At 47.5% G+C, this 14608-nt stretch overlaps 1 protein-coding gene across 1 annotated transcript in view; it reads left to right on the top strand.

Moving 5' to 3' along the window:
* Window positions 1–14608, top strand: part of LOC111842472 (protein NLRC3-like) — a 391304-nt gene that overhangs the window by 292989 nt on the left and 83707 nt on the right. The window lies entirely within an intron of this gene.

Genomic DNA, 14608 nt, shown 5'->3' with positions numbered 1-14608 from the left:
GGACATTGCTGCCTTAGAAAAGGTGCAACGTAGGGCTACAAGAATGATTCCTGGTCTTAGAGGAATGTCTTATGAGGAGAGGTTAGTTGAGCTGAATCTGTTCAGCCTCGAGCAAAGGAGACTAATGGGGGACATGATCCAGGTATATAAGATTCTAACAGGTCTGGATGCTGTTCAGCCAAATGGCTACTTCAATATTAGTTTAAATACTAGAACTCGTGGCCATAGGTGGCAATTTTCGGGAGAACATTTTAACCTGAATTTCAGAAAACACTTCTTTACACAGCATGTACTGTAGTTAGAGTATGGAATAGTCTTCCTGTTCAAGTACTGCAGGCTAAAAGCCTGGGTTCCTTTAAATCAGAGCAAGATAAGATTTTAACAACTCTAAGCTATTAGTTAAGTTCTCCCCAAACAAGCTTGATGGGCCGAATGGCCTCCTCTTGTTTGTAAATTTCTTATTTTCTTATGTAACCCCTCGGGTTCGTGGCACAGTCAAATAAATAAAAAATAAAAAAATATAAATTACAACATGCAAAACAGCAGCATCCAACAGTTTTTCGTTTTATCTATCCACTATAACAACTATCTATCAATTTTATAACAGTGTAACATTTTAACATTTCCTTTGAGGCTGTTACTGTGTGTCCGTCTATTCCTTAAAAAAACGGCCACTTAAGTTATGGAGTGCTTCGATAAACTCCGTAAGCTATGTTTGTCACGCCCCGCTCCGTCCGCTCCCGATGTGTGCCACGCCCACCTCATTACCTCCTGTTTCGCCCTAATTGTTCCCACCTGTAGCTCGTTCTCTGTTACCTAGTCTTGTGTATTTAGTCCGAGTCTCAGTCTGTATTCCCCAGATCTGTCATCGTTGTATAGTCCGTCGATGTCTGCACCTGTCCTTCTACCTCAAAATAAACCCGTTATTGGACTTCCTGGCTTCGTTCGCCTGCTTCCGTGCTCGCGTTCCCCTCCGAAGCTGACAGAATGACAGATCTCCAGGAAAATACGAAGCAGCAGTCCGAGCACCACCGGCTCGGACTGCTGCAGGACTTCGTATACTGGCATGCCCAGCCCGAGGTACAGCAGGACCCGGTAGCCCTGGAGCTGGCTAGCCGGGGCCGGGACCTGCTCCGGGAGGAGCGCCCGTCGGGGCAGGACTACCCCCTGGCCAAAGCCCGGAAGTACCTCCGTCGGCTACAACGCCGGCTCGCCAAGCGAAGGGAGAAGCTCCAGGAGGAGACTCCGTCGCTCTTCCTGGGAGCCTGCTATCTCCTCCCCGCCTTTGAGGAAACCGTCGCTACGAGCCTGGCCAGCTCGCATCCGGAGCGTCTGGGGCAAGGCGGAATTCGCGCCGTACTGGACGGCATTCCCCGGGTTCCCAAAGCCCTGAAAGGGAGGGCGCCCACGCGCTTAGCACCCTTCCTGCCGGCTCCGGACCAGCGTGTTCCGGATCTGCCCGCGGCTGCGCTGCCTGCTGCCGCCGCCGATCTGCCTGCGGCTGCGCTGCCTGCTGCCGCCGCCGATCTGCCCGCGGCTGCGCTGCCTGCTGCCGCCGCCGATCTGCCCGCGGCTGCGCTGCCTGCTGCCGCCGCCGATCTGCCCGCGGCTGTGCTGCCTACAGCCCCGCCTGCTGCAGCCGCCGCGATGCCAGCAGCACCGCTCGACCTGCCAGTCCTGCCTGTCTTCCCTGCTGCAGCTGCCGCCGCTCTGCCTGCGGCACCGCCTGCTGCAGCTTCCGCCGCTTCGGCAGCGGCACCGCTCGACCTGCCCGTCCTGCCTGTCTTCCCTGCTGCAGCTGCTGCCGCTCTGCCTGCGGCACCGCCTGCTGCAGCTTCCGTCGCCTTGTCAGCAGCACCTCCTTTCCTGCTTGACCCGCCTGCCCTACCTGGCTTGCCTACAGTCCCGGTGGCTGGCCGCGTGCTGGTGGCGCCCGCCGAGGCGCCCCCTGCTGGCCGCGTGGAGGCTGCGCCCGCCGAGGCGCCCCCTGCTGGCCGCGTGCTGGTGGCGCCCGCCGAGGCGCCCCCTGCTGGCCGCGTGGAGGCTGCGCCCGCTGAGGCGCCCCCTGCTGGCCGCGTGCTGGTGGCGCCCGCCGAGGCGCCCCCTGCTGGCCGCGTGGAGGTTGCGCCCGCCGAGGCGCCCCCTGCTGGCCGCGTGCTGGTGGCGCCCGCCGAGGCGCCCCCTGCTGGCCGCGTGGAGGCTGCGCCCGCCGAGACGGCCCCTGCTGGCCGCGTGCTGGTGGCGCCCGCCGGGGTGTCCCTCTCTGGCGCGCCCGGAGTGCGCGCCTTTGGGGGGGGGTTCTGCCCCGCGATGGCGCCCCCTGCTGGCCGCGGGAGGGCAACGCCTATCCTGCCGGCACCTGAACTGCCTGTTCTGCCAGCATCGGAACTGCCTGCCCTGCCGGCACCTGAACTGCCTGTCCTGCCGGCACCTGAACTGCCTGCTGCAGCATCCCACAGGGCCCCGGAACCACGGCCCTGTCTGGAGGATGGCAGCAGGTTTCACCGGCTGCAGGAACAGTACTGGTGGGTGGTGGGTGAACCCGCCATAAAAGACTCCCCGGAGGCAGCTCCGCTCCTGGAGCAACTCCGCAGGGAGTTTGCCATGGCAGCCCCTGACTCCCCATTCCCACAGCTAGCCGGGGTGGAAGAAACCCTGAGGCAGCTGCTCCGTATGCGGCCTGCTGCCACCGCTCCTCCTGCGGCGCCTGTCCAGCTGGCCGCCGTTCCCGTCCTGCCCGCGGCCCCGCCTGAGGCCGCCGTTCCAGTCCTGCCCGCGGCCCCGCCTGAGGCCGCCGTTCCTGTCTTGCCCGTGACCTCACCTGAGGCCCTGCCTCGACTTCCCCCAGCCCTGCTCACTGTCCCCGAGGAGGTCCCAAACTGTTTGGCTGCCGCTCCTTCCTCCGGGGAGGAGGATGGCCTGGAATGGGATCCCTCTGGGATTACCCTATTGACCTCCCTCCTAACTCCCTCTCCCTTACCCCGGCAAGACCGACACCATCCAGGACCCCGCCTGTCAGTGTCCCATAAGGGACGGGGACACAGGCGTCGGGCCTGGGTCCCGCCCGCCCTGCCCCCTGGCTCGCCCGTTCGGCCCCTAGCTGTGGCTCGGTGGCTGCCTGCGGGTCCTGCGCCTCGGGGTCGGCGGTCGCCGCCGGGTCCCCCCCTGGTTCCTGGGTGCCGGTCCTCGGTCCCGCCTCCGGCTCCCGGTCGGCCGCCTCCGGGCCCCCCTGCTCCGGCTTGGCGTCGGACGGCGCCTTCGCCGGCTCCGGCTGCGCCTCCGCCTGCCGCGGCTTCCCCCTCCTGCCTGCCTTCCCTGGTGTTCCCTCCTGCTCCCTCCGTGTCTCCTCCGTCACTCCCTCGTCCCGTTCCCTTGGTCCCTGGGTGGTCCCCTCCTGCTCCCTTCTCCCTCTCCCCTGCGGCCCCTCCGGCCGCTGCCCGTCGCCCGCCTGGGCCTTTTCGTGCTCCCCTTGCTCCTCCTCCCTTTTCGTTCGTCCCGCCTGTCTCTCCTTCTGGTCCCTTTGTCCCTCCTTTTGGCACTCCTGCCCCTTTCGTGTCGCCTGTGGGTGTTCCCCCTGTGTCTCCCTTCTGGGTCTGTCTCTCCGCCTTCCCTGTTCTCTGTCAGGTCCTGTCCTTCTTTTCGTCCCTGTTCGTGTTTTGCGTCTCCGTCCTGTTCCCTGGGTTTGGTTGACGTTCTGTTTTGTCTTTCAGGTCCTGTTCCCTCGTCCCGTCCGTCGCCTCCTCCCTGGCGCGCCCGGTGTGCGCGCCTTTGGGGGGGGGTTATGTCACGCCCCGCTCCGTCCGCTCCCGATGTGTGCCACGCCCACCTCATTACCTCCTGTTTCGCCCTAATTGTTCCCACCTGTAGCTCGTTCTCTGTTACCTAGTCTTGTGTATTTAGTCCGAGTCTCAGTCTGTATTCCCCAGATCTGTCATCGTTGTATAGTCCGTCGATGTCTGCACCTGTCCTTCTACCTCAAAATAAACCCGTTATTGGACTTCCTGGCTTCGTTCGCCTGCTTCCGTGCTCGCGTTCCCCTCCGAAGCTGACAATGTTCTTTGGTTTTAATATTTTATTGAGACTTTCTTCAAGTACTAAGGGAAAATAATACAAACTAATTCAACTATTTTACGTGGCAATTGCAGTCAAGCATGAGCACAGTCAAAGACTAATGTGATTTCTAAGCACCAAAGGCTCCGACTCAATTAACCAAAAAAAGTTCAAGCAGCCAAAATAAAATTTTCAACCAATCAAATGACATAGCTGGCTGCAATAATTATTAGTCCTAAATAAACATGTAAAAAAAAAGTGTAGTCAGGTATTCTTAGCAAATGAGATATAATACAATAAAACACAAACCATAAATAGGAATGTGTCTATACTAGAAATGGCCCCAACAGAGGCAGAAAGGCTAAGTGCCTCAGCTTAGACGGGCTGATCCGGCTTCTGGCAGTAGCAGGCACACTAGCCTGTCTTTTTTCTTCCATCTGAACTGTTGGATGCACAGTTCTTAAGTGTCTGTGAAGGTTGCTTGTGGACCCTGCTCGAAATGACAGCTTCATGTTATAAATTGTGCATTCTGCCTTTGAGTTATCATAACTATTACAATGCATCCAAATGCCACTTTGTTTCTGACACTCACTCATCTTGTCTTCTGTTCGCGCACCACACTCCCTCTCTTTCTCTCACTCCCTCCTGCTCTGTACCTGTACACCATCAGCACGCTCACCCCCGCCCCTCCCTATGTTTAACCTGATGGTATGAACCTTGTCTGACTCATCATGTGATTGGTCACGTGGCTCGCACACCATTAACACAAACTTCGAGAAGGGTCCAGCTGCAGACACCTGTAGAGTGGATCTCCACCGGAAATACGTCACCTCCAAAGGAAACATGTGAACTCAACTCTGTGTTACAGGGAATAAACCTTAACCCTAACCCTCCACTTTACGTCCTTAAAGATCACGTGCTTCCTATGGAAGTAACGTATTTCGGGTGGAGCTCCACTCTACAGGCGTCTATGGCAAGCCGTTTTAACATTTAATCGCTAGACTGGATATGTATTGCAGCTATCCGTAATTCAATTCTTCCTAGTCAAAAAGAGCATTTCAGATATCCACAATCACATTCTTCCTATCCACAATTGTCATTTCAGATATCCACATCATCATTCTTCCTAGGAGAAATTACATCACTTTTGCCATTCATGTCTATTGGGCTTAGAATTTCAGATATCCACAATTACATTTCAGATATGTAGAATTCACATTCTGGATATCCGAAATTGAATTCTTACTAGGAAAAACTCCTATTTCAGATATCTACAATGCAATTTATACTTTTTAAAGATTTAAAGATATCTTAAATAGAATTGTGACTAGGAGAAATGAAGTTTTAGATATCTGTTGGATACATTTTCTAGTAAGAATGCAATTGTGGATATCTGTAATTGCCATTCTGACTAGTAAGAATATAATTTTGACTAGGAGAAATGATATATTATGTATATCTAAAATGTAATTATGGATAGGAGTGACACTTGATTAAATGTTAAAATGGCTTACCATAGGCGTCAGCAGCTAGACCCTCTTACAAACTTCAGTCACAGTCAGAGCAGCATGGAGTGCTGTGCCGCAGAGTCATAAAAATGTCTCTCGGTCAGGAGCCGGATCTTTTGAACCGGCACATCATTAGTCAGCGCTGAACGCTGCTGGAGGGAGGTACAGTATGTGTCCGAAGTGGTTTCAAGGAAGTTCTTATTTTGAAGTAAATACAAATTAACTTTTAGTGATTCTCTTCGGGGTACAATTTCATGTTTAACATGTTTGATGAGTGCTGCTTAGAATTTTATTTACCTGAAATTAAGCCCGTTAGTTTTACACGGGCAGCATTTTGACGTGTGTTTCCGCCGTCGTCGCTATTTCACATACTTGAATTCCTGCTTCGTTAGGGGACATTGTGCTGTTTTTATATTTCATGTACCGTACAGAATAATAGAGTGCAGGCTAAAGTGCAGTTCGGTCCCCAGCGAGTCTCTCAGCGCGGCGTGTCTCACAGCGCAGGGGGTAGCCTGAGCGCCGCAGACTCGGGCGGCTACATGAGTATATTGGGAATAAAATGTGTGTATTGGAGTGAGTTCTGTGTTAGTGAGTGTGTGAGGTGTGACAGTGATAATGATGGAGATACTGGGCTACATGATGGGATTAATCGCTCTTCCTCTTGCCTACAGACTCCTGCCAGCTGACACTGGACCCCAACACAGCAAACAGAGACCTGTCTCTGTCAGAGGGGAACAGGAAGGTGACATGGGGGGCAAAGCAGCCATATCCTGATCATCCAGAGAGATTTGACTGCTGGTATCAGGTTCTGTGCAGAGAGAGTCTGACTGGTCGCTCTTACTGGGAGGCTAAGTGGAGTGGAGCTGGAGCCTGGATAGGAGTGACTTATAAAGGAATCAGGAGGAAAGGTGGGAGTGCTGACTGTTGGCTTGGAGCCAATGACAAGTCATGGATGCTGTTCTGTTCTCCTCACCATTACTCTGTCCGGCACAATAATAAACAAACTGTCATACCCATAGAGCCCTCAGGCTCCCGCAGAGTAGGAGTGTATTTGGACTGGGCGGCTGGTACTCTGTCCTTCTACAGAGTCTCCTCTGATGGACTGACCCTCCTGTACAGCTTCACCTCCTCATTCACTGAACCCCTCTGTCCAGGGATTTATGTTTATTACACAAATTCCTCAGTGTCCCTGTGCATGCTGGGATAGCTCACTGTGTGCTGGAGGAATCATTTTACCTTATCGGAGTGTCACATGTCACTGCTTCTCCAGAAATTTATTTCAAAGTATTTGATAATATAGGCTTGATTTACTTTGTTGAATTATGAATATGGGGGGGGGGGGGAGGGGGCAGATTTCAGTTTGGGTGGATAAATGTCGGAAGGGGTGAGTGTGGTCAGACAATTTTTAGGCCCCTTTATTTCAATTTGCATGACTGTATATATACTGTATATATATATATATATATATATATATATTAGGGCTGTCAAAGTTAACGGGTTAACGCGGATTAATCCATCACCATGATTAATCTGATTAAAATTTTTAATGCAATTAACCCATCTGCAGCGCAGAATGATTCAAAATCACTGAAATGTCTCTGTCAACCCATTTCGGGTAGTTTTAGTGTGTTCCATTTCCCCTCGGAACTTGTATTCCGAGTCGGATTCCGGAGTTTTGAAGCCGGAAGTGACTACATGCGCTCCCGTTTCTCGGACATCCGAGAAATATCTCGGAGCAGCACAGAGGATCCCGAGTTCAGAATCCAAGATGGCTGCGCCCTTTATCAACAGAAGGGAAAGTTGTAGTCTTATACTGTTTAAGCACTACTTCTCATTTGTGGCTCATTAAATCGGTCGCACACGCTATACCGTCCAACTTATCTGTGGATGTGTTGCTATGGAGTTTTATATGTAAAGCACCGCGCGTAATGTGTTATCAACTGATATTGCTAACAATGGCAATTAACCGGGCTAGAATTGGACTTCATGATTAGTTGGATTATTTGTCGGATTTATGGTAGTTCGTGCTAATTGTAAGCGAACGAAGGTAAAGACCATTTAAACTGAGGTACCTTAAATCCGACAAGTTGTTCCGGCTAAGCAAAAAATCTTGCTTTTTGATATGGGTCCATGGTATTGCATTTCTGTGGCAGATGGAATGCATCCGACTCATGTTCAAGATGTTCAATAAACATGTTAAGTGCATATATATTCCCTTTTTTCTTGAGTCTGTTTGCTCATGCAAAATTAATGTGATTAATATAGATTAAAAATGAATGATATTTAATCATGATTAATCAAAATTAATCCACAGGAACCCTGTGATTAATCTGCTAAAAAATTTTAATCATTTGACAGCAGAAGACCCCACCGGGTACCACTCATCTCCACTACAAATAGGAAAAAGAGGCTACAATTTGCACTAGCTCACCAAAATTGCACAGTTGAAGACTGGAAAAATGTTGCCTGGTCTGATGAGTCTCGATTTCTGTTGAGACATTCAAATGGTAGAGTCAGAATTGGCGTAAACAGAATGAGAACATGGATCCATCATGCCTTGTTACCACTGTGCAGGCTGGTGGTGGTGGTGTAATGGTGTGGGGGATGTTTTCTTGGCACACTTTAGGCCCCTTAGTGCCAATTGGGCATTGTTTAAATGCCACGGCCTACCTGAGCATTGTTTCTGACCATGTCCATCCCTTTATGACCACCATGTACCCATCCTCTGATGGCTACTTCCAGCAGGATAATGCACCATGTCACAAAGCTCGAATCATTTCAAATTGGTTTCTTGAACATGACAATGAGTTCACTGTACTACAATGGCCCCCACAGTCATCAATAGAGCATCTTTGGGATGTGGTGGAACGGGAGCTTCGTGCCCTGGATGTGCATCCCACAAATCTCCATCAACTGCAAGATGCTATCCTATCAATATGGGCCAACATTTCTAAAGAATGCTTTCAGCACCTTGTTGAATCAATGCCACGTAGAATTAAGGCAGTTCTGAAGGCGAAAGGGGGTCAAACACCGTATTAGTATGGTGTTCCTAATAATCCTTTAGGTGAGTGTGTGTGTATATATATATACTGTATATATATATATATATATATATATATATATATATATATATATATATATATATATATATATATATATATATAGGAATGTTTTATTTTATTTCAAGGTCAATTGAATTTGCATAGTTGTTTCATTCATTAACTTTGCTTAGAAAAATAAAACACAGTAGTTCAGTACGAATCTGGTTTTGTGGAAGAATCTAAACGGAGCTGTTCAGACCTTATCCACAGGCCATGAAGAGCACATGCCAGGTACAGCAATGGAGGGATGCAGGAAGAGGGGGCTGGAGCTCCTCATGGTGAAGCGTTTTAACCATGTTGTGAGACTCGAGGTGAAAGAGAATCGGACACAGCAAAAAGCGAACAGGACCTACAGGGGAAAACGAGGGGCCAGAAAGAGCCCCTAAGTTACACATACAGAGGAGAGCGGATTGGATAATGAATGTGTATTTACAGGGTGGGGGGTCAGACCACCACATGCTCGCCGATGGAGGGAAGTGGGGGAGGGGGTAAGAGTGAGGGAATCAATAGCTGTTTTCACACATGAACTCTGGACATTGTCAGTAGAATCAGGTCCAAACATTTTGCCCTTTCAGACGTGTAACACACAACCGGATGTTGTGAAATTACACCGACTTTGTACTAGGAAGCTGGCTGAGTAAACTCCATTTAATGTCCAGTACGACTGATTTGGACATTTACGTTGACACGTACAGCCCTTCCAGGGAATGTCAAGAAAACTTCTGGGTGGCAGTGTATGTCTCAAAGGGGCTAAAGTGACAGCTGTTCATACTGACTTACTCTACAGCAGGCTGCAGAGGGCGCATTTATTCCTGTTATATATGATGGCTTGTCATAACTTGTCCAAAAAAAACTTGGTTGATTAATTTTTGTTTTGTTCAAATTTCTTTTTTGTGAGAGTGGGAGGAGCTTCCTGCTTCTCAGGCTGCAGTAGGTGTGGCTTTGGACTGAGGTCAGACTGAGAAGAGCATTAAATTTGCAGTTTATCAACAAAATAGTACTTTATATGAATTGTACCCACAGGGAACATTTACTGATTGATTGATGAAACCCTTTATTGCTGTTGCAATACACCATGTCACTAGTCACAAGTACCAGCGAAAAAACTGGCCATCAACCTGATCATACATATACAAACATCACATTATAGGGGGTAGACAGGTCAGGAAGACATGGGATATAGGAAGAACAGAGAAAACAGAATTACATGAGGAGAGAGGAGGAGAATAAAAAAACAGCCCCCAGACTGTACTCCAGTAGGGAGTAACAATGTAGGAACAGAAAAAACACCTCAACAACATAAGCACATAGTCACTACACCTTACCACATAAAAAGTCGTGACTTGCAACTAGGCATGGAACGGTATAAGATTCTGACGGTATGATAACCTTGGATAAAAATATCACGGTTTCACGGTATCACGGTATTGTAATTACTGCTCTACAATGTTATATTTAAATGTCTGGGTAAAAAAACAACTTTTTTTTCCAGCTGAACATAGTATATTTTATTTTAGGAAACATATAGAACATTTTGTAACATTGAACATCAGGCAAAATAATTAAAATAAATAATTGAATCTTCTTAATTAAATTAAATTGCAGTCACTTGTGTGAGCCTAAACCTGCAGCTCAACAATAATCAACATAAATAAACATAAAATTTTCAAAAACAAATCCTTCTAAATGGAAAAAATGCAATCACTAATCAAAACAAAAACATGACCATTTGTCACAGTTCCAAAAATAAATAAATAAATAAATGTAGTCATTTTAGCAGCTCAACAATTTTTGTAGACATGCTCACTTTTTACACATTCTTTATTCAGTCCAAGTTAAGATGCAGGAATGTGAGCATGTTCACCTTTCCTGGATTAAGTTTGGACCAGTGAGGTACGAGGATATGTCCGCTACAACTGAACACCCTTTCTGAGGGCACACTGGTGGCTGGGATGCAGAGAAATTTTCTTGCTACCTTGCCAAGCAGAGGTAACTCTTGAGCATGAATTTTCCACCATGCCAGTGGGTCAGTATCAGAGGATATGGGAGGTGTCACGCCCACGGGGGCGGACCCGACATGGGCGGACAGCGCCAGGTCACTTACCGCCCCTACATAAGGGCAAAGTGGAGCTCGTCCAAGTCGCAAAGTATTGAGCTCATGATTAGCCTTACCAAGCGTATTTCTGTCTTCCGTCTCCCACTACTCCCATTCCTTGCCTGTCCTCCTTGTGTGCGCCCCTTAACTCCCGCCTCTTACCTCCTCAGCCCAGCTCCCGTCCTTGATCCGTCCGTCCCGCTGAGCCCGGCTTTCCTCGTCGACCAGCCCTCCTGTCTCCCCGTCCCGCGTGAGTGTATCGGACTGACACTTCGGATTTCGACCTCAGCTTACGGACTTCGACCATTCTTTCTGCTCGCCGCCTCCGGATTGATCTGCCTACTCGCCATCTCCCGAGCTCCCCGGAGATCGGGCTTCGCCCCGTTTCCCCTTACGGAGCTTACGGCTCCATCTGAACAACCCCTGTTCAATCGAATTAAACGCTTGCTTCCCCGCATTCCTGGATCCTGGTCTCCTTCCCTCTCCCTGCGTGACAGGAGGCTGAGACATATACAATTTAACCTCCGCTATCACTCTTTCTTTTAACGGGACATCTCCTTCTTTGACCGTTTCTTGTTTTGCTGATGTAATTTTTTTGAGCAAGCAAGACAGAGATTTGTCTTTCTTCTTTGTAGCAGCAGAAGGGACAGTGGTTGTGGAAGTGCTGTTTCCTTGCTCTTGAGCAGTAGTGAAGGCAGGTAATTCTTGAGGTGGCCGTGATGTAATTTCTTCCAGTTTCACAGCTTCCTCTACAGTGAACATGACAGTCTCATCCTTGTTCTGCGAAAAGTTGCCCTTGAAACGGGGATCAATAAAGCAAGCAATGTCAATCAGCTTACTGACATCCTCAGAGGAGTAACGTTGTTGCAGATCATTCGTCATTACTTTTTTCATTTGTTTTGTTAGGGCATCATCTTCCTCTTTTTCTTCCAGTATGCCAGTGATGTGCTCCATAACAGGCTTCAATGATGACAGGGTGGTCTTTGTTTCAGAAGCCAGTAGATCTGTGAAGTCATTTAGAGGCCCCAGAAGTTGGCAGACCATCTCCAAAGTGCGCACATCACTGTCTTTTGGCATTAAATGCCATGAGCTTCTGTCTGCTGCAAGCACTGCACAACAAGCCTGCTGCTGTTCCAGAAATCTTTCAATCATTTTGAAGGTGGACCCCCATCTTGTCACTACATCATGAATGAGTGATTTTTCAGGAATATTCAGGAGTCCCTGATTCTTCTTTAGTTCCCTCTTTCTTCTCCAGCTGCGAGAGAATCCTTGAACAAGATGCCTGCATGCTCGAACAGCGGATTCAACTCTTTGAAGTTTTAGCACTTTGACTATAGCCAAATTTAGGTTATGGCCAAAACAGCTGAGCCAAACACAGGGTAAGCCTTGGAATGCTTTTTTCATGTTTGACGCATTGTCTGTTGTGATGCTGGACAAATGGTCCCTTGTGATGCTCCACTCCTGCAGCATGTTTTCAAAAAATTCCAAGATGTTTTCAGCTGTGTGGTCCTCTGGGAAAAAAACAGCTTCGAGGCAGAAGGACTTCAATTCCCAATCTGGAGAGAGGAAATGAACTGTGAAGCTTATGTATGGTTCTCCACTACCACCACTGCTGGTCCAAACATCTGTAGTAACAGAAAACCACACCCCTTCTGCCACTTGTTTTTGCACATGACCCCTGACTTCTGTGTACATCTTGGGGATTACATTCTTTGAAAAGAATTTTCTTGATGGCACTTTGTATAAAGGTGTTGCTGTTTTCATTAGTTTTAAAAAACCAGGTTTCTCCACAATTTGAAAAGGCATCATGTCTTTTGCAATAAAGTATGCCACCGCACTGTTCAGGTCTTTTACAGCCTTGGATGTGGGTGCATAAGCAAGCTGTTTCTCAAAAGTTTCTTGGATTGTTGGCTGACCTGCAGCTTTTGAGGAGGATGGTCCTTTGTTGCTGAAGCCACAGCTGCTCTACAAAGAAGAAAAACAAAGACTGACATGTTAAATTTAAGCTAATTCTGTAACTAGTCTTTTTTTTCACTTCATCTTTTAATCAGTGTACTTTTAAAAATAGATGTGATGTGGTCATTTAGTTATATACTAGATTTAACAAAAACAACTAATTACATTATTTGATTTTTTGTGTGTAAAAACAAATAGTACTGCTAAAAATATCAAAATAATGCTCTAAAATAAATTTTTATTTCAGTGTTGATGCATATTAACGCAGAGAGTGCGAGTGTACTGCGCACACACACAGTCTCATCAGTTGACGAACACTCAAAGACACGTGAGAGCCAGCGAGTAGTTGTTGTTGTTTTTTTTAATGGCGTGATTTTGAAAAGATGTTAACGTGGCAGAAGGCTTAAAAGCAAAGACGTGATTTCACCTTAACTTAATTGTTGTACTAATGTTCTACGGTGGCCCCTAGAGACAAAACACACACAAAAGAAAAAGCAGAAACAAAATGAAAATGCGCAGCAAATTAAAAGAACACACAAAAGAAAAAGCAGAAACAAAATGAAAATGCGCAGCAAATTAAAAAAACACACGCAAAAGAAAAGGCAGAAACAAAATGAAAATGCGCAGCAAGTTAAAAAAACACACGCAAAAGAAAAAGCAGAAACAAAATGAAAATGCGCAGCAAGTAGACAATCCCAAACCGGAAGTGCTCCACCACGCTAGGGGGCGGGGTGAGCTCATGTGGCACAGTCGCTACACAGTAGTGATGGGAAGTTCGACTGAATTAACTGATTCGATTCTTTCGAGCTGTCCGTTGTAATGAATCGATTCTAAAATCGATTCTGTGATTCACTTTTTTTTCCGTCTTTTTTGCGCCTGACCGTATGAGTCAACGAATCATGGGATCGGATAATAAATCAAACGGTGTCTCAAGGTTACGTTATTTGACTGAAAGATGGGGCTGGTGTTCAACAAAAATGTTTAGCTTGACTATTCACAATAAAAAAAACAATATATAAAAAGCAGAAAGGGTGTCGATGCTGAATAAACACGCGTGTATATATAGTTCTTATTTTCTTGACTTTAGCCAAATTCATGTGCATGAGTATCAAGGACTACATCACAGTTAACAACTGCAATATTACCAATACAATCACACACACATACAATGAGCATGAGTAAACTTGCATACGTTGTTGTGTAAACGTCAAAGTTAATAAATATCTTTGGTTTTTGATGAAAGACATATGGTTTTATTATGCAGAAATGCAATAATTTACTGTTGTGAACGCCGCAATGGCTCTTGGGATCGGTTCGCAAACCATCCGTTTGAGTCGCCGACGGAGTGTCCGAGAGTCCGTTCGATGAACAAATCGAACTTACGGTTTTCGGACACTTGGTCGGTGACTAAAACGAATGGTTTGCGAACCGATCCCAAGAGCCCTCGCCGCCTCGCGGCATTTGCTGCGGAAATGCAGTTACGCTGTTGAAAGGAATAAAATTAACGCAGCTGTTCACAGGGCTGTCAACTTTGGTCAGCCGGTTGGCCAGAGATTTTCCATTTCAGACAAGTCCGCACACGCATTTACACCTTTGTGACAGTTTTATTCCCTTGTAAATGGTCTGTAGGGTTTGCAAACTACCCCAACGCTTTTGCTGCAGCTAATTTTAGGTTTATAATGTAATAATATAAATTTGCAGTAAGATTTCTTGCACGAGCGTGAGAATCCGAAAGCGTGAGTGTCACGCCAGATGCGTGAGAGTTGGCAGCCCTGTGTTCATTTATCATAACAGTAAATTATTGCATTTCTGCATAATAAAACCATATGTCTTTCATCAAAAACCAAAGATATTTATTAACCTTGACGTTTACACAACAACGTATGCAAGTTTACTCA

This window comes from Paramormyrops kingsleyae, chromosome 4 (genome assembly GCF_048594095.1).
Source record: "Paramormyrops kingsleyae isolate MSU_618 chromosome 4, PKINGS_0.4, whole genome shotgun sequence".
In the NCBI taxonomy this organism is placed as follows: domain Eukaryota; kingdom Metazoa; phylum Chordata; class Actinopteri; order Osteoglossiformes; family Mormyridae; genus Paramormyrops; species Paramormyrops kingsleyae.
This window is presented reverse-complemented; position numbering and strand designations above follow the sequence as displayed.